Here is a 21,944-nt window from a genome sequence, read left to right as displayed (position 1 = left end):
TCAGTTTTTACAACACTTAAGCCAGAGATGTGACTTAGCATCCTATTCAGTCAGTTCTCAGCATCATACTGTCAGCCATTTGTGGTTGTTGACATGTATCCGATTAGCTATTGAGCCTGCAGAGAATGCCCAGTGCAAATACAAAGGATTTCGTCATGTTCTTCCCCCAACTCTCATCGAAAGGCGCTGAAGCGCTTTCTTGTACAGGCAACTGTAGACTGCCTATTTAAATTCACTGCCTTTCTGTGAAACAGGAGTTTATTTCTGATCCTTCTGGTTTTTTATGTGATGTAGGAGGTGGGAAATGTGGAACTGAGAGATTTTTTCTGTAGATTGGTTTTTTACTTGTAGTGCCAGACGACCAAGGTACGCCTGTAGTTTGGGAGGTCCCCTAGTCACAAGGGCTTTCTTTTCAGGGTGTTGTCTAGTCGCTAAACTCATAGCCTTATGTCCAAATAGCAATTCTGGTCTATGGAATACATGTTGCTGGAAAATCCAAGAAGCCCTATGGCATTGTTTTTATGATCTTGTGTATGAGAGGTTCGAAACAAGAGGCACATATTGGTCCCCTTAAAGATCCGTTGGACCTAAAATGGGGTTGTGAAGGCCACTATTCTGTATGTTTCCAGCCCTGAAATAAATGCACAACTGCCTCTCACTTGTGGATCTTGAAATTGTTTCTAGTTCTTACATTCTGAAGGGAAGCCCTTACTTGTGTGATTGAATCCACTGGCTTCTCCTCCTACCATCAATCTCTAGAAAGCTTTATTCCACTTTATGATTTGAATGTCAATCAGGGTTTATCTACTTTGCTTTGGTATTAGCTCATTACTGGTTTAATTTCATTTCATTTCATAAAGCTTTATTCGGTACATATCAAGAATGACCATAAAAGCACGAAATAACATGCATACATAAGCAAGCAAAAATGCAGGGGTAATTAATTCAGTTGACACACAAAATTTTAAAACATCATACTTTTCCTAACATCAATTGATTTGTATAAAAAGGTAGCAGTAAAAAAGCAAACATCCGGATTATGCATATTAAAAAGCAGTTTCATAGCATTGTTAACAGTACGGACTCCATATTTTACAAGGATCGGTTTTAAATAAACAATGCGGAAATTCCTATAGAGGTTACATAGCAAAAGAAAGTGCAAAGTGTATTGTTTAGATTGACCGTCACAGGGACAAGGGCCAACCAGGTGTTTTTTAGGAGATGGGAAGGCCACCAAATGATGTACTAGCCCGAGCCTCAACCTAGTAAGGACAAATCTATGCGAGGGTCTGGTCACCTGACTTAAATATGATTGAAATCCCTCGTTACCCACAAATTTATTATAAAACATGCAGGTGGACAGTAAACCATTGCCACTCACCCGCCTCTCTGCCTTGTAGTTCATGAATATGCTCTTCATCTCATGTTTTGACATTGCTATGGCAGCATATGGGTCAACCAAAATATTTATATCAAAGATTTCCAGGAAACTGTGTATTATGTATTTTAACCAAGGGATCTTGGAATGGTTATCCAGAGAGAGACAGTCGTTAATTACAGATCTATTCAGGGCTGTCTCCTCCTTTTGCCAGATCGAGCGCCATAACATTAACGGTCTCAAAGATATCAAGTCTGACAGATAATTGATCCCTAATTCTCTGTGGGTTAAATCATTTGGGGCAGAATTTGGTAAACACAAAAGTTTTTTGAGAAAAATATTTTCCTCAATTTGCAGGCAGCCATTAGAACAGTGTCCCCAGACCCATATAAGGCAATTGATACACATCGCGATTGATAAATCTGCAACATATCCCTGATGCGTCTGTCGCCTATCTTAGCCGCAAATCTATCTATCTATCTATCTTACTGGTTTCATTCTATGTCTTTGTGCCTTCATCAATCTTTTAGATTGGCGACGTCATTCAAGAAAATACTTAATTGTCTCTAAACGTTGGTACAGGCGCTATATTACCAAAATCTTTATTTTCCCTTGAAACGATGACGGGCTGAGAGGAGCCACTGGAATTTAAATATGGCATCACATGGTTGCACATAGAGTTACACAGTGGATGCACTGGGCCTCTAGGCTAGTTTGCCAGGTTACAGGAAAACATCTCCCGGTTTACATGGCAGGCTGCATCACTATGGTATCTGGGAAGGTTTGCATCTGAGTTCACAGATGTAAAATATCCTTGCTTTGTGGGTTTCTTGCTTCTGCACATCAAGATTAATAATTAATTGATACATTTTGAGTGCATTTAACCATCACCCCTAGGGGTAACAAATAATGTTATAAAATAGTAAATTAAGGATTATACATTTAAACCATTGATATGGCAATCAGCTAAAAATATAGTTTGACATCTTTCAATGTGAATAAGAGTTAGTGATCTAGGGAATCTATGTCATAGAGACAGGGCTAAATATAGTACCCCAGATTACTAATTTATTGGTGGGTTATGCCTCCGAAGAACCACAATTTAACAGATAATAACCAAGAGTATGGGTTTGTCTTGCGTAATATATAAGTCCAAGTTCTAAAATGGATTATTCTGAGAACGGTAAATGCTCAGTATATTGATCTATCATTTTATGTTGTAGTTGTGTATTATTCTTGTAATTCTTGATGGTTTTCAAACATTATTGACTTGGCACACAAATTTGAGAATTGTGACCTGCCGAGTTACGTTTCGCCCATGCGGAGTGCAGTCTCCTATCTTTTTCAAGGGTGTGTATATATTTTATAGCACCCTAAGTGAATGTAATAATATTTTAACAAGTGTGAAAAAGGTGTTGAATAAATAGAAACAAAAATGGAAACTGCATCATTTCAGCGTATTAGCTATATCGATATTATGAGTTAAATAACAAAGAGAAAAAAGGAAAATAAAGATTTCCAAGCATCACAAAAAGGACAAACAGAAATAGAGAACTTAAAACAAAAATTCACAATTAATATATTATCATATCATTGGTCTAACCAGTACAGTAATGCATTTCAAGGTGAGTAGATTTCATCAGTGTCAAAGCATTTCACAAACGTGATCCATAAGGTTCTACATAATGAGGTGGCAGAGCAGTGCTGATGTATTGATGTACATGCATGTTGGACCGTAATCATGCATGGAAAACCTTACGAAAAAATAGTCAATTCTACTATGCTGTTCTAGTAATAGGTACTGTAAAGTATTTCAGGATCTATTAAGTGAATTGGTTTTGGTGCTGGGGCCAATGTGAGGTGAAGTGAACATTTAAGGGGCCCATAACGATGTTGGGCAGAAAGCCTCTGCCCAACAACGTCTCGTATTCCGGATCAACTGACTTGCGGTCGGCAGTGTCGACGGCCGAATTACGATGCTACCGAACACTGTTCGGTCGGATTTCCATTGGAGCTCGTATTATGCCTGAGAACGTTCCGTAACACAGATTACTATGGGGAAATGGGGTGTGTGTGGAAAACTATGCACCCTGTCGCAGGCACCCATGTGCAGTGCAGGATTTTACAGGTAGGTAGTTTAGGTACCCCCTCAGATACCAACCGTAGGCCGCGTGGCCATGGGGCCCTGCCAGGGTATCCCAAAGTCAGAAAGACGGTTGGAAACCAACATCGTAATCCCGATGTCTGAAACGCTGTCCATAGGGGGTTACCGTGCAGTTTCGATCAACACGAATAATCCGCATGTCGGTGGGAATCGATTCGGAATACCTGGCAGGTGTATGTTCCGACCGCAAACATCATAATCGGGCAGTCAGACTGTAAACCGACCGAGTCAGCTCGGAAGAGCTCTTATGCGGTTGGGGAGATTCTGACTGTCGTGCGGAGGCTTTCCATCTGACATCGTAATGAGCCCCTAAGCGGAGAATTGACTGTGTGATGGAGCTAATCCTCATGCTAAGTGACGGGGGAAATAAAGAGCTAGCAGAAAAACCAGATCCTGATAAAATAAATGTTTTAATGTTTTATCTAGAAGAGAGCTTGAAATATTATGGTATAAATGTTAAATAAAAGGAGGTAGAGAAATCGGTTGGTGGATAAGGAGAAAATAATTTTGGTAATATGGGCATTCCAATTTTTTCAGCATATGAAAGCTGTAATGATTGATGATCTAAAAGAAGGTTTCGAAAATAAATGAGTAACTCATGTTACAAATTGCATGTTTGGAGGTGATGCCAGTGATCTCTTCACTATCCTCTTTGTTCCAGGTGTACCATCAGTTCTCTTCTAATTTTGTTCAGTAAAGTTTGTCCTCACTACAATTTCTAATAATGCATTTATGTTCACAATTAGGAATATTGTTAATCATAATCATCGTAATTTCGGGATGGCAACTATCTGCTCGTAGGAAAGAGCTGGCATATCCATCCTATCAGCAGACGGTTGCCACCCATAAAGTACGATTAAAATCAGGACCAGTACGAACTTTATTGAAGAAAATTAGAAGAGCTGATGGTGTACCTTGAATAAAGGGGTTGGCAGAGGAATCACCTCCTAATGTGCGCAAAGGAAATGAACCATAAATATACAAAGATCTGGTACTATCTATAACTCCAAAAGAACAACTAAAACCACAAAATAGAATGAGATTTATGACAGATTATCACAATGGGCATTTCCCAAACAAAAAGATTCACAAAAGACACTGGCACCTACTTATGCATAACTCATCCATTAATAATAAATGGGAGACATCCGTTACAACGCGGTCTTTATACCTCAATACGTTTACAAACCGGCCATTACAACGCAAGTCGTTCCAAGCACAATGGTAGCAGGTATGATAAATCCTGGATGCCTTCGTGTGCATGAAGAGGGAGAAACACTGGCTCAGCATCCAGGGTTTTTCATACCTGCTACCATTGTGCTTGGCCCCAGTGCAATACACAGGACTGTGAGAAATAACAAACTATAATTAGAAAACAACGGGTCTAGAGATATCAATTGCCTACTTGTTCTTCGTCGGTTGTGTTACATTGCGTTACACGGAACTGACGCCAACAAAACTATTACAGATAAACAAAGGCCTAATAGGTATATATAAGGACACATATTCACCCTGGGAGAATCCACCCTTCTTGATATTACGGAACACAAACCACTGCCAGTGTGTGAAGGTATATTCAAGCCATTACTTTTCATTACCCTGATGAAGTTCCCGGATTTGAAAAAACAAGGGTACCCCAATATGTGAACCTGGGGTGAATAATGCGTTAGAAGATCAATGGTTCAGGTGTGGCCAAGAAAGGTCCAATTATAAAGTGATCCTGGGGATCACATATTGGGCTATCCTTGTTTTTTCAAAACTTGTTAAGCGCAGTGGCTACACTGCAAGGGTTCCCCTTAAAGAAGTGGCTATATTCATTATCCAAAAATGATCTATGCATACCAGAGTAAACATAGGGTAGACACCATACCCTTAAGTATCAGAGTAGACACAACTACAGAATGGCTACATCCAATATCCCTACTTACACAGAGGAATATATCGCCAGAATCATTAGCGGACCTTCACTTTTCCATACACCAGCACCAACTAGCAACACAACTACACATGTAGCCAGTGAAAAATTGATAGCTCTAGAAAGACTAAAAAAAGAAACGTATATGCACAGAGCTTCATGCTCGCATGCCCACCAAATATCTCAAGGCAGATATTATCCCGGTGGGCCTACAAGTGCGTATTATACCCGCCATTTTCTTGCAAGACAAAAAATTTAAGACAGGATTTTCACACATCAGTACCACTTGTTCCCGTCATTGGATGGTGCTAGAAATTGACACAGCCCTAGAGCATAGCAAAAAGGAATTGGAGGAGATCCTAGAACTAGAAGAAGCAATCCTAGAACTTAATAGCCTAGCAGACGCAAAGGCAGCTTTAGAGAAACTAGAACGCACTATCCTAGACTTCCAAGCCTTTGAACATCACAAAAAGTTTAATAAAGTGTCTAAAGATATAAGAAACTACAACAAAGACAAAACGTACCCTTACCTCCAGGAAGATGTTTTCACCTCAAACACTCTAGAACAACAAAGAAACACTACTAACACCTGGGGCAGATTCAGAAACAGACAACCAGTTACATTTTCTGACTCATCATTAGACTCAGACTCCTCAGACCCCGGCGCAGGCCCCAGTACCTCTTCCAACAACCCCAATTTTTTAGGGAGAGACCACCCTTTTGGAGCGGACAGAACGAGGGGCAGAGGGAGGACCAGGTACAACTTCCCTCCAGGCGAGCGCCAGACCAGACGCAAAGTCTACCAATGGGGTACCAGTTCTAGACATCGTGCCTAACTCCAACACTGATGATGCAGACCCTATACCCATCTTTAACTTGTCTAAACACCAACTGGCTTTCACAGATATCGCTCTACTGAGCAGAGGTCTATCATATGTAATAACGGAAAAACCCAATTGTTCTCAATACAAACTGAGATTTTTCAGTTTTTCAGAAAAGTCAGACTGAATGCTTTTTTCAAGACAAAGAGACGCCTCGTAAAACTGACACGTCAGGACTACGTCCTAAATCTACCTTCAATCCCCCTAGCGGTTCTATGCCCCCTGAAGTCATTACCTTTGAACACCTTGTACTTAAAGACCTACACAAAATACAACAAGAATATAGGTTTACACCATTCAATGTGAGCCTAGAAGAAAAAAACAGCCTCAAAAGACTCAAAGAAATGGATGATATTTTTATAAAACCATGCGACAAAGGAGGAGGTATAGTCCTACAGGACAAAACCGCATATGACAATGAGATCCACAGACAGCTAAATAACACCTCACACTACGAACCCCTGGTACGCAACCCTCTTAGAGAGATCAGCGATTTGATCCTTACTGTAACCAAAAAGGGTTTAGATGAAGGCTACCTTAGCAAAAATGAGTTCTTGTTCCTCAATAACAAGACCCCTCGGACACCAGTATTATACACCCTACCCAAAATACACAAAAACCTGGAGGTTCCTCCAGGCAGACCTATCCTGTCTGGCTGTGGCTCAATCCTAAAACCCCTGGGTAGATAGATTGACTACTTCATAAATGGAATGGTACAAGGTACCACTACATATGTGAAGGATACCACTCATCTCATCAATCTGATAGAATCACAACCTTTCAATCCACAATCAGAACTCTTGGTAACCCTTGACATTGAATCGTTATATACGAACATCCCTCAAGATAAAGGCATAGAAGTTATCAAAAAGCATCTCAACCTCCGCCCCACTCCACATCAGGTACCCACGGAGTTCATTACCTTACTTCCTGTTCCAAGACAAATACTACAAACAATGTAAAGGCACATCTATGGGGGCCGTTTTCGCCCCCAATTTTGCCATTCTGTTTGTAGACGACATTGAGACTAATATCATCCTTAATAGGATGAACCCATTTCTACAAAACATTTGTGTATGTCGTAGATACATAGACGATGTGTTCATGATCTGGGGCGGCACTAACTCTGAACTCAAAACCTTGTGTTCTTGGCTCAACATTGCCCAACCTGACCTTAAATTTACATACAGCTATGACAACACCAAAATTGACTACTTGGATGTCACCATCAAGAGTCATAATGGTGAACTCTATACCACCTTATTCAGAAAGCCGACTGAACGTAATACCCTCCCTCAATACAGCAGTGCACACCCCAGGGCACTAAGAGATGGACTACCATATGGCCAGTTCCTCAGAATCAGGAGTAATTGCAAATTCAAAGATTTTTTCTTAGCAGCTAACACACTGTGCAAAAAGCTCACTGACAGAGGCTATCCCAGACGCCTAGTTAAACCAGTGGCGGCTGGTGACATTTGAAAATGGTGAGGCGTAAAAGTGCCCCGTAACAAAGTCGCGTCAAAACGCACTCTCAAACTAGGACCAAAACACCCCTTCCCCTCCATGGATTTTCTTCAAAACACTTGCAATCAAAATTAGACCTTCCCAACTCTGATCCCAGCTAAGTACATATCCCGCCATTTTCAAATGTCACCAGCCGCCCCTGTGTTACTGTAGGTTCAATGTTCAAATCAGTTTGAGGACGGGGAGGACGTACGCATTGAAAAAGAGGGGTGACGAGGCTGATCCTTCGGGTCAGTCATATTTCGAAATGAGCAATATGACGTTGTCACATACTGCCCACCTCCAAAGGCGAGTTAGCCTGTCTACATAAAGGCAAGCCCTCCAGGCTCCACTTGGCCCAGCCTTGGCAACAACGTTGCATGCTCTCCACTATCAAACGCTGTGCTGGGCACTGAGAATTGGTAGTCCTGGTTCTGCAGGAGCCGCCTATAACACCGCCACCACTCAGTACATTAGAAGGCATGAGAACATGTCCGCCTGCCATAGTCAGTCAGCAGCAAAGTTATTGTACAGAACTGAGAATACCCAATACAGGCGCCGTAATACCGTTTTAGATTCAACTTTAGATGCAATTTTAATTCATTAAAGCAAAACACTCAAGCCACATACGGCTACAATATCCATTCCAATGAAAAATGTTATATATATTTTATACTTCTCATTTTACTATTGGTCCTCACCAAGCTCCAGTTAAAACCTAGGAGAACCCAAATGCCACAGGGTTCTTGATCTGAACAGATAGTGCACCAGCTCTCCGTTCACACTGAATACCTCTGCGTTTCTACCAGAGTCTCCAAAGGCGATAAGAGGGTAAACGAGAAGAAGCATTGGCAAAGCCGATAGGTCTTACCTTTTCACTCTGTCAATGCAGACCTATTGTCTTTGTTTTTTGCCGATGCTGGCCAGCAGTGCCAAAAAGGAAGCATACTAGACAGCACTGCAAAAACAGAAACCCTAAACCACCATAATGTATATGTGCAAATGCGTCATCACGCAAGTGCGCGTATGCATAGTGATGTTACTGCGGCCTGGTGCGATGCATGATTCATGACGCAGCACTGTTTCTAGCTTTAGTGGTTATGGAAATGTTCTTACAATGATATATTTTGCTGTGTCAGGTTAGGGCAGTATTCGAGACTGCGCTTGCTCTGCTCGAAAGCACCCAGTCATGTTCTTGCTGCTATAGCGTCTGGAGGATTGACCATCAGTAGTGTGGACCAACCGGTTGTATTCTTTAAGAACAGCTGTGAATACTAGTCCAGAAAAAATCAGCTTTTTCAGCCTAAATAGAGAGCAGTTGGGAATAACTTTAACTTTAAAGAGTTTAGTGGGTTTGCTCACATCACCGTCTGCATCACGGTGTCTTCTGTTACTAAGCCGCCGTGGCGTAAATACATAGCATTGAGTTGCACCTTTGGCTAGGTTAGCTCTGCTCTAAGTGGCTTCAAGCAAATGAACAATACAAACAATTGCCACAGAACTGTAGGCTGCTATGACACTGACAGCAGCTATAGATCACTCAGCAAGGCAACAAAACAACCATCGTATATACACACAAACATCCAACAGAGCAGAATGGGAGAGGAGCTAAACTTAATTGCTAAGGGAATGCCAAGTGGAATTAAAATAACTCAAAAGCCCAGAACGAAGCACAACAGAATAAAACGGAAGAAAAAGGAAAGGACTATAACAGAACAGAACATAAATGATAGGCTTTCTTTCACTTATGATGCTGATCAACAGCACAAGGAACAGGAATCCTCAAACCGCACCGATTATGACTCATGTACCCTAAAACTAAAATTAAAAAACACTTACCTGACCGCCTCTTCTCCTGGTCCGCGTTGGTGCCTCTCTGCCCCTTCAAACGGTCCGCAACACCACGTCCACGTGACGTGACGCAAGTGACTGCAACCCGGCCCTCAGCCAATCCTGGCGCTGCAGCAGCGCCAGGATTGGCTGACGGCACCGCCTACTCCTCGCCCGCCGCCTGCCCATTAGGAGACCGAGGGACTCCTAATGGGCATGCGCAAGGCAGCATAAACACAAGTACGCATGACTGGGCACGGAGTAAAAATTAAGCTCCATGCCCACCCATGCGCACTTGTGCTGCCTTTCCCAAAGGCGTCTGACAATGATGTCAGTCAACATGACGCCGGACTACCCACGGTCCGACGTCATGCTGACTGACATTCACAGAGGAGGGAACTAGGAGAGAGCTGCGGGCGGGGGGGCTACGCCCATTCGCCCCAATGGACGCACCGCGCCTGTGTTAAACGTGCCATGAAACGGGCCTGGTATTCACACCGTGAACATCTGTTACAGACCAAAGTTAAAACACCTCTCTCTAGAGTTACATGCGTCACCACATTTTGCCCTGTGAGTAACAAATGAACCAAAATGATAAAAAAACATTTGGCGGTCCTAGGGCCACTGAATCTGACAACAGGTACCCCACTGTTTTCTTTTAAAAGAGGTCGCAACATAAAAGATCATCTGGTTAGGGCCCACAAACCTACCTATCTTATCTTCCTATCTTCCTCCTCTACAAGGTCACTACAAATGTAATAACTGTATGGCATGTGAGTCCACTGTTAACACCAAAGTATTTGAATTTGAGAATTCTAAGTATACTCTGCAGTCTTTTTCGAATTGCAACTCACGAAATGTAATTTACTGTATTGAGTGTCCTTGCAAATTGAGATACATCGGCCAAACCACACAAAAGATCAAAGCTAGAATTTCCCAGCACAGGCGCAGAATCCGGTGCAAGATTACAACGGCACCACTTGTGGAACATTTTCTATCAAAAGGACACTCTGAAACAGACTTTACGTGGCAGGTCATTGAAACCCTACAACCCACTGATAGGGGAGGAAACCAACAACAGATCCTCAACCGCTTGGAATGCAAATGGATTTTTAATTGCCGAACTATTGAACATGGTTTAAACTCGATTGATGAATGGAATGCCATTTTATAACACCTTACTATTCGTTTCTGCTTACTCTGATCTGGGCCACTCAGTACAACTGTGTACTCTCGCTGAATGTTTAAGGTCTTGCAATCCATGAGATGTACACCCACTGCCCGCTTGAATTTTCTTTTTGGAATTATGTCCAGCGCTATATACTGTCACAGTAGATAAATATTCACAATTGCGCTGTGAAGTATTACCAGTTCTTAATTGCCGGACTATTGTACTCGATTGACAAATGAAATGTAATTTTATAACACCTTACTATTCGTCTCTGCTTACTTTGCCCTTGATCACTGAGTACAACTGTGTATTCTCGCTTAATGTGTAAGGTCTTGCAACCCATAAGATGTACACCAACTGTGCGTTAATTTTTTATATAAAATATTTTTGATTTAGATCCAGCGCTATATACTGTCACAGTAGATGAATATTACCAATTGCGCTATGAATTATCAGTCTATACCGTAATTGCAATTTCTTTAAATGTCGGTATTTTAGTCTAGTAATACATGCTGCCACAGTGGCAGCAATACGTACAGTTTGCTCCTGCATTACTGTAACATTCCTTGAATTGTTTTCTTCCTCCAGGATTTATTTTCTTCCTCCTTTTCTTAATTCACTTTTCCTAGCTCCCTAGTAGCCTACTACTCTTCCCTTCCGCTCGAGCGTAAAGGGTTAAATCACTTCAGCCTTCGACCGCTCCCGCGCTCACAGATGCTTCCTAATTAGCTCCGCCCCGCGTCTGCTCCCACAGCTGATGCAGCCCTTATTAACTTCCCTGCACACTGGGCCTCCCTCTCGCACTCATCACAGAAAGGCAGAGCAGTTTGACGTGCTGTCCTCTTCGTCCCTGATTTTCTAAATAATGAACTGGGTTGAACATAACTAACTGTAAGTATGCTACTGATCCCGCGCATAAACTGTGTGTAACTTCCAATTTTATTATTGAGGCTCATGACACACCCACCCCCCTCTCCCTCCCTTCCTCTCTCCCCTAATAGATTTTCTCCGGGAGCGAGTTACGCTTTAATAAACACTGCTGTCCCGGCTATTCATGCCTTCTAAGTAAGTGTATTCTTTAAACCTCTTCTCTCCAACGCCGCTTAATTGACACGCGGTCGGCTTCTAATTAGTGCTCTATCCTCTTTCAGACAGGCACTTGACAAGTCTCATGATGCTTTAAACCAGGTGAATTCATCATACCACAGCAGCTACTTGATTTCTTCTGCCAGCTATTTTGGGAGGGAGGGGTGGGGGGGGAAGCAGACCACTGACAAAAACTTTGTGTGTAAAAGGCCGCTTTATTGGACTGGTGCACATTACAATTTTAAAAACCTTGGCCAACCAAACTCCCCTGCCTGCCCCTTTACAGCTATCGACCACCCAAACTGTGGAACCGAACTAAACTTACCAACCTATCCTTTCCCTGTCGATAACCCAACTCAACAAATAACTCAACCAACCTCCGGTAAAACTGTCCAAAATTCACATAACCCCCGCCACCCAGAAAGAAAGGGGTGGTGTAACCACTACCCACCCCTCTTTCTGCCCCCCCCAACAAAAGAAAAACCTTATACCCCTTGATCATGATTCTGCACGTTCACACATCGGGACAAAACTTCCCTAATTTCGAGCAAATACAGATCCATACCCATCCTTGACAAATGCACACCATCACCCCTGAAAAACTCAACCGCCTCAAAGCGAATTTCTTTGTGAGTCACTCTCACGAAACCCAGACTGCGAATAAATCTAGAAATCTCTGCATTCACCTTCCTCCTTGCCCTGTCAACCGCCATAGGGTTCAAAGCCCCTCTCCATACCCTCCGCGGGACCAATTCCGTCCAAAGCACATGGCAACCCGACCAACGCTCCTTCAACAAGGCCAGGTCCTTCTTCATTGCCCGCAATAGAACCACCCCTTTTACACTACACAGATCATTCTCGCCCAAATGTATTAGCAGAATATCAGGGCATTGTCCCCGTACCATGGCAGAATTCAAACATGGAATAAGTTCCCTCCACAGCATACCCCCTTTTCCTTTCCAGATAATCCGAAAAAGACGTTCATTGAACCCCAACATTCCCCCAAAATAACTTTTGCACGCTTGTACATGTGCCCACTTGATGAAAGAATGCCCTACAATCCACACCGTCAATTCCTTCGCATGGGGCCCAGCTACGGAACCTGAAAAAAGAATGAGACTCACAAACAAATGGGTTACGCATGCGCCTCTTCTGCCTTAACTTTTCACATATTTCTGAAAACAGTCCGAAGACCAGCGCCCTAACCGCATGATGTCACCCTGAGACCAACCCCGGTTATGCGCCTCAGTTGCTGCCCCGATCCTAAAAGAATGAGTCCCAAACTGAGACCCATCCAAACCAATCCGCTGCAGCCCTTTGCGCAACACCATGCGTAGCTGATAATCAGTGACACGGGAGCCATTCATATGTTTAAAAACCAAATCGCTCCCCTCCCCCCCCGGACAAGATTTTCCATTGCTTTGCCAAACGCAGCGGAGAAGTGCAACTGGGGGTACCTGCCTCAAGCCATACTCCTTTTCCGACACCCCTCTGATCCGTTTTTGAACTGGACAGCCAAATGTTCACACCCGTGTCCGTAAAGAACACCTCCTGCCAACAAATGCTCCCTTTACTTTGGTCCCAAGGAGCTCAGAAACCCGAAAAGCCCCAAAAAACATGAAAACCATAAGGGTAGCAAACAAAGAAGTCTCAAAATCGTCCCTACAAACTACAGGCAAAACTTCCAACAAGCGTGCTAAAGTCTGCCAAGAAATAGGTGAGCGAGACATAAGGGCCCCTCCCCGCTCCCTAGCCCAGCCCTCAAGCATCCTCCTTCCTATTTCCCCAGCTGAAGGGGAATAACCCCCAAAAAGTTTACCCATGAACGAAATACCTGCCAACTTCCCAGCAATAGTGACTCGAGACAAACCTTTATCAATAAGGTCCAAAATAAACTGTACAACATCCTCTGAACTGCGCCAAGGCTCATCCCGTCTACCAGCTCCCGATGCCAAAAATTCCCTCCAAGCCAAAGCATAAGCTGCACGCGTGGAAACGGACAGAGAACCTACCACCAGTTGAAATACCCTACGTTGCCGACATACCAGAGGTGCTTCGGCATCGGGGTCGGTGTCTCGTCTGCCTCCTAGGCCAGCCCACGGAATCTCCCCCACTGCGAACGAGACAAAGCATCCGCAATGTCATTGTCCACACCAGGAACGTGCAAAGCCCTGAATGAGATGTCATAACGCAAACAGCCCAGAACAAACACTCTCAACAATTTCAGAATTTGCTCATCCCTTGCTGACTGCCTGTTGACTATCTGCACCACTGCCACGGAAAAGCACCTTCTTATGCTCCAATTCCTTGCCCCAAATGGTCAAAGCCACCAGGAGGAGGAAAAGCTCCAAGAAAGTAATACTCCTCCCTCCATTCCTCTAATTCTGCGGCCACTTCTCTGCACACCACCGTCCTTGCCAGTAAATACCAAAGCCATCACTGCCTGCCGCATCCGAAAACATCTGCACATCCCACTGAACATCATCGTCCCTGGCCAGTGGTACTCCGTTGAATGAGTGCAAGAAAACTGACCACATACGCAGGTCCTCCTTCACCCCCGCTGACAAGCGCACATGATGATGTGGCAAATGCTGACCTGACAAAGCCCAGCCCAAACGCCTGCAGAAAGTCCGACCTGCCCTGACGACCCTGCACGCAAAATTCAGATGACCTAACTATACTTGAATGTCTTTCACTGTCACTTTCTGTTTAGACAGCATCGTGTCCAGCAAAGCCAACATTTTGATTTTCTTATCCTCAGGCAGACGAGCCTGCATTGCCACTGAGTCAAGCTCAATACCCAAAAAGGATATCACAGTATCAGGCCCCATTGTCTTTTCCGGTGCCAGGGGCACCCCCAGCTCCTCCATAAGCTTGTGGAACGTGTCCAGAGCATGCTGGCACTCCGATGAACCCAGGGCACCAACAAAAAAGAAATCATCCAAATAGTGCGTTACCAGATTGTGACCTGTGCGTTGTGTGAAACACCACTGTAAAAAGGTGCTGAAAAGCTCAAACAAATCACATGACACAGAGCAGCCCATTGGCAAAGCCTTGTCCACATACCATTTGCCTTCAAATTGTATCCCCAGCAAAGGCCAATCGTCCGGATGAACCGGGAGCAGCCTAAAAGCCGACTTGATATCACACTTTGCCGTGCCTGCAGCTGCGCCCGCGGTCACCACAAGTGACATGGCGACGTCAACTGAGGAATATGACACCGATGCGGCGTCTTCATTGATAAAATCATTGACTGATGACCCTTCTGGCCATGACAAATGTTGAATCAGCCGAAACTGCCCTTCCTCTTTTTTGGGCACCACACCAATAGGGGAAATGATCAAATTGTGAACTGGCCACTCATCAAACGGGCCTGCCATCCTTCCCTCACACACTTCTTTGTTCAATTTCTCGCACACCACCAATTTATGCTCTGATGCGGATTTTAGATTATCCGCCCACCTCCTGAGCCGAGGCCCATGGTACCCCAAATGAAACCCCCCCCCGAAAACCATCCAAAAGAGTCTGTCTTGCCTCCACATCCACATAGCCCTCCAATGCTATTTCAAGCTGCGCCAAATTAATTGGCGTAGGAACCCTGTGCCCCCCGTCCGCCCCGTCCACCCTGCGATTGCTGCACATTGCCAGACATCCCTGCCCCTGCCTGCTGCCCTTGCTGCCCACCGGCCGGTCTGATGCCCCAACAGTTCACGAGAGGATGTCTTTTCCCGCATTTAGAGCACTCGTGTCTATATTTACAAAACTCCTGTGTGCAGAGACCCTTGTTGAAATCCCAACATGCCCCAACTCCAGTTTGTGACGCGGCAGAGCCTCCCACCCCACCCCGGGTGGGCTTTCCCTGAAAGGGCCGATAAACTAAAAGCAAACCGCTAGCTGTGAAGATGGTCTTACCCCCTGGAGCCACCCCCAGTGTATGTTGCCACAAATCATTATCCAACTCGCCCCATTTTGCCTCTGCGTCCCAAGCCATTCTGGCCCTAAACTCTTCATCATACTGTGCCCATGCGAAACCACTACCTGTAATTTGGGCCTTCCGTATGACATCCATATACTTAAAAATAGCCACGCAGCGCTCAGGGAACTTCTCGCAATACACACTGGCGTAAATTAAAAATGCCGCTGTCCAATTCTCAATTGTCAACGGTACCTTAGGGCGCTTGGCTAATTCGTACTCTTCCTCCTTAGAGCCCTCCTTAGATCTCACCTCCCTGTGCAAAAGCTTCAAAATCTCAACATATTCCTCTTTCCATATGCGCTCTTTTGTTGCGAGCATCAGGTGTGCGCCTAAAGGCTTAGTCACCCCCATATAAGGAAGCTTTTTAATCTTCAATTCCTTACTTACCAACTGTCCTTTGCCACCCTCAGCCCCTGTGTTTGTCCCACTCTCAACTTTAGTATCCAAAACCAATCCCCCATCCTCTGTGCCTACTCCTGTGTCCCGTACATACCTACCCTTATATAACCTCCCCTCCGTTCCGCCCCCAACCCCCTCCCCCCCCGACCCCACAGACACCATAATAGGTTTGGCCTGTGTTACAACGCTCTCGACCTGGCTCTAAGGAGGACGCTCGGACCGACTCGATCTCCGCGCCGGTCTCTCATAAGAATCCCGTGCAGGATGAGCCCTCACCGATGGGCCGCGCTTTCCTTTGCCCTTCACCACCACCGGCTGTTTTAGGGGTACCGCTCCCCTGGAATCCTGCAAAAACTACAAGAAACATGAGAGGGCCCCCCCTCCTCATCATCCCGCAGTTCCCCTTCCTCAGGGGTAGCCTCCTCATAATCAAGCAAGAGTGGCTCTTCCACTTGCAACACTTCGTCAACAAATTCCACCGTACGGGCCTTACCAGACCCAACATGAGCTGCATGACCACTTAACGGGGGAGCCGACTGTACACGCCGGTCCTCCCCCCTCCGATGACTGGCATGACACGCCATTTTATCCGAGAAAGCTGTCCACCGTGACTGTCTTGACGTTGGGGCCAACGAGGTCGCGCCGGACCTTCGTGCGCTGGCCGCGACGGGATCCACCGCTGGTACGGGATGTGCCGCGCCAGGCCTCACCCTCCCTTCTCCTCGGCGCAAGTGGGCCGCACCTCGCCCTACCGAGTCTGCTGCGCTGCTACGCTTCTTGTTCTGCAAAGAAAAATATTGGACTGGTGTGCTGGGTCCCTGCAAGCTAACCAAACCACTGACCCTATGACCACTCGAAAAAACCTCCCTAGTCTGCCTAGTTCCGGAAAACCCCGTATGAACCACACCGCCCGAAAACGGCGACGCGACACCTTCCTCGTCCCCACTCCAATCCAACATCGCCTGAACCACCGCGGACGCAGGGCCCCTGTCCGGAGTAACCTCGCCAACCTTCGCACTTCCCGCCCTAAAGCGATCCTGCCCTCGAACACCAACCCCTGCCCGCACCCCTGTATCCAACACCTCGCCGCGCCCCTGAAATTGCGACAAGCCTGAAGCAACCTCCCCTCCAATACCCCGAACACCTTCAGACCAAGAAGGAAATATATCTAACCCTTCCCAATCCAAATCCCCCAAAGCCAAAACCTCATCCTCACTACCACCCCCACCTACCCCTACCATCCTCTGACCCTCCTCGAAAACCAAAGTACGCAAACCCCCCACCCATAGACACTGAAGCCCTAGACTCCACATGCCCTCTGAAAGTAAGTAAATCCTGCTGAGAACCCCACTCCCCCACCTGAGCCCATTCCCCTTCCCCCAAAGAGCTCGCTCCCACAGACCCCCTCCCTCCCCTTATAGATAAAGGGGAAGAAAACAATAAAGGGCTCACACCGCCCCCTACCCCCTGATCACCAACTCTGTCCGACCTGCCTAACACCCCAAAACCCGACTCCCCTCCCAATTGCTCTGCAAAACGCCCCTTCAGCGATCCATCGCCAAAAACCTGGCCTCTCAAATCCCCCACACTGCCTGTACTAACACCGGCCTGACTGAATGACAACGCGTGAGTAGAAACTCCCTCACACTCCATAAAATCGCCTTCTTGAAACGCCCCACAAACACCCTGCACCAAAGTGCCTCCCGCCTCCTTCTTAACGAGCAAGGGAGTCTCCGGCAGCGAAGAGGAACGCCTCTTCGACACGCGCCCTCCCCCGTGCTTGCCTCTTGCCGCGGGGGAGGAATATGAGCGCACCGCTGCCCTCGCCTCACTCCCCACCAAGCCCCCATCGCGCCACACCTCCCGGCCCTCCCCGCTCACTCCCCCCGCCTCGCTCGCCGATAACTGAATACTCGGCTGCATTATCAAAGCCGGGGCCGCCTTTCTACCGCGCTGTCGGCCCCGCTCACTCACCGCCACAGATTTCACACGCTTTGGCGAAGTACAGGCGGCCACCGCTGCGGCCACGCCAGCCGAGGCCTGACGCATCAGACGCGACGGCCCGCGACCTCTCCAATTATGAGGTCCATTCGGCCCGCTTCGCTTAGAAGCCGGAGAGCCTCAAGGACGCGATAATCTCCTTCCGCCATCGCTGTAAGTACCAATAAATGCCCTTACAAAAAACACCACAAGCCTAGCTCCCAGCCACCAGGTCACCAAACCTAAAATAGTGGCCGGGAGCAGGCGCCCAAAGCCTTTATACTTGGGCTACATTTGGGCTACAAAAAAGAAGCCCAATTTCAAAAATGGCCGGCGCGGGCCAGCCACGCCCACCCACACGCCCCCTCCCAAACCGCCCGGGGGGGGGACTCTCTGCGGTCGCCTGCCCCCCCCAAGCTCCCCTTGCCTCACGGATTATTTTCCCAGTAAGTTTCTATTTAATGGTTCCTCTCCTCTACTAAGCGCACTGCTGTCTAGCCCTTCGGTGCATTCGATCGCACCAAGTAACACACATGTCTACTAGCGCGTTTTTCTCCCATTTCACCGGTGGTTGCGCAATCACGTGCAGCTTGATTGATTCTTTTTGTAATTTCAAAAACTCTCCCCACTCGGAGTTCTGACTTTCTCTTGAATATCACTGACTAGTTACTCCTCTCAATTCATACGCTATTTGACCTCCTGGCATGTTTGTAAATGATACTGCTCACTTGGTATATGCGACTCCTTTATACCGAGCAATAAGGTCTGTACTATTATTCGTAGCTGTCCTTGGTTGTTTATTTATTATTTCTTAAAATAAGGGAGCTTTATGAAAAATGTATAAAAAATTGTAATTGTATAGTATGTAGGGATCCTACTTAGTTTATTAAAATTGCCCGTTTTCCTCATTTCTAGATTCAGCTTGCTCACCATATATGTTCTGATGATGATCTCGAACAATTGAGATCGAAACGCCGTTGACCCCTTACAACATAAACTCTTCCTATTGTATAATAAGTTTTGAAGAGTTTTCTACAACTGTTGTCAATGCGATGCCGTAATTTTAAACCTCACTTTTACTTTGCACGTCACGCTTCTTTCACTTACTGTGTGAGCACCTGAATACTACTATTGTGGAAATAAATGTTTCTCATGAACTGTTTTTTTGTCCCGATGTACATTGTTTTTACTCCCTTAGAGAAAATTAATTTTCAACTCTCTAGTCATAGTGCTCTCCCCAGGATCACTTTATAATTGGACTTTTCTTGGCCACACCTGAACCATTGTTCTTCTAACGCCTGATGAAGTTCCCAGCATGGGAATGAAACGTGTTGGCTGGAGTGTCTATGTATGATGACATTTTACAAAATTGGAATAAATAAATTATTTTTACATCAATATCTGTCTATTGGACTTTATGAGCTGCGCACCCTCATTTGACAAAAAAACATTTCTTTGATCTGGAACACAGTGACGTCACGCAATGGCTGGCTTGGGGTTGGTTGTGCTGCAAACTCATTTATTGGAACTGGCGTGAGGTGCGGAACTAGTGGTCCGCCGTTGCTCCATTGGACAATTATGATTTACTATTCCTACACCTTAGGTACTGTTACGTAGGCTAGAGTTGGAATAGTAAATCATACTATACCTAAGTCGAGCGCCCTCCAGCACAAGTCGTTGTAATGATTTCATTGTAAATGTATCGCAGTGTAAAGACCGCAATGTAACGTCATACAGTCACAATAAATTGCCAACTACCCACAATTTAATTTTTGCAGAACCAAAAACCTCAAACAAATAATCTGCAAATCTGAAGTTTTTGACAAAAGACGCTCTAAATCCACCTTTTTCTAGACAAGCCGTGCAATGTATCCTTGAGTTTATTTCAACTAAAGGAAAGTCTGTACACAAGCTCTGCCTAGACATATCTTCACATATTTTCATTATTTAATCAGTTAGAATAATAGTACTTTATTATTTTTTTGAAAACTATGAAAGTATACACATAATAAAAAGACACTATAAAAACAAGACATAAATACATCAAATGTACAATAGCAATTCATACGTACTTCATCCTAACCCAAAGGAAGTATATATAAAAATAATAATTATATCCTTATCTATTACAAAATCTATACAAGACAGCTCCAGTTTCAAAGCGAGATATTGTATCAATAACAGTATCCTAGAATATTTTGGAGCAGTTTGGTAGATACAGTACAGGAGACAGTGCAAAATACAACCAGCAGTTGTGTGCAAGGGGTCCGAAAATTTGCATTAACTATTTCCCAATAACATCTCAGAGTTTTAAGATGTATATGTATGTTAATAAAATCTTTAAAAAGCTGATAAAAATTACAAAGAAAGAAGTTACTAACACAATATACAATATAGACACGAGCAATAAATGACTGCTTTTAGAATTTTGTTTCCTTTTGTGCCAAATTGCCTGTAAAAACCTACTTTCTGCAAATACAATTTCTGGAGAGGTATCACTTTTTAAGATTCTGAAAGCTACTAGGTGTCTAGTTGTTCTTATATCACGACAAATTGGATGTATACATTTGTGGCGAGAAATGTTGTTTTCTTGGCAAAAAACCATTATGTATATCTCATTCGCATCTCACGCGGGACAAACAATGGAGTCTTGTTCCAGGCGACATTTATGGGTAAACAATCTTAGTTGGAGGGTTCCATAGCAAAAACGTATTTACAGACTCTTGGCAAGAGGAGAAGATATTAAGGGGCCGATTACGGCGGTTGGAGACTTTCGGGCCTCATTGTCGGGATGCGACAACGAATCTCAATGGCGGGTATTACTGCCCTTGAGATTACGATAACGGTTTCTGACATGGTTCCATGCCGGCCTGTCCGACATGGAAACCATGTTGGAAAGCACCTTTGGGGGCACCCAGCAGGGCCCCCTTGGGTGCATGGCCTCTGGTTGATCCCGTTTTTGTAAGTAAAGTCTGAAGCGCATTGCGTGTCTCTGGACTTTTTGGTGAACCCTGAAAGGAACGAGAGGAACGTGTATCAGTATCCTGATACCTGTCAGGTTTTTTAATGTTATCTCTATTCTCAAGGTTGTATCTCCTTTCGAAGGGCTCCTTTTGAGGAGACCCACTCCTGGATTGTGACCTATTTTATCTATTCTTTTGTTTATTATTATTATCCCATTTCTTCTTGAAAGAATCAGGTGCTTGCTTGGTGTTATCTTTTTCAGGACCACCTAGAAGTTGAGGTTTTGTTGCTCAAGCTCCCAAATTATCTCTACCTCATTCGACATAGGTGTCTTCAATAATTTTAGGTAATGTACGTTCCTGTTCTTAAGGAGTGAAACCCCTCAGGCGTTGGCATATTGCCACTGCTGCTGCCTCCCCTTCTATGTTTGCTAATATAATAGTTGATATCTGGGCAAAACTTCCTAATAATTTCATCCCTAAGTTCAGAGCAGGTTCTGCTCCATACTAATTATGTATCTGTCTTAAAGCATCTGGTATTACTGCTATTGATGGAATACCATGAGTTCTCGTATATAAGGCAGCGAAAACTGTACCCCAAGAGGTACAATCCTCTATCTGGGGAGCTATCCCCATTGGCAAGCAAATTGTTAGCATTCTGTGTTTTTCTTGAGGCCTTGTGTGTGGAAACACTGCCT

The 21,944-nt window shown here is 44.9% G+C and overlaps 1 protein-coding gene across 1 annotated transcript in view; it reads left to right on the top strand.

Moving 5' to 3' along the window:
- The window catches only part of DNAH10 (dynein axonemal heavy chain 10), a 1,995,301-nt gene that overhangs the window by 501,173 nt on the left and 1,472,184 nt on the right, over positions 1–21,944 (top strand). The gene's annotated exons all lie outside the window — the stretch shown is intronic.

The sequence above is a fragment of the Triturus cristatus genome, chromosome 11 (genome assembly GCF_964204655.1).
Source record: "Triturus cristatus chromosome 11, aTriCri1.1, whole genome shotgun sequence".
Taxonomy (NCBI): Eukaryota; Metazoa; Chordata; class Amphibia; order Caudata; family Salamandridae; genus Triturus; species Triturus cristatus.
The sequence above is the reverse complement of the archived record's forward strand: the minus strand, read 5'-3'. Positions and strand labels throughout refer to the sequence as shown.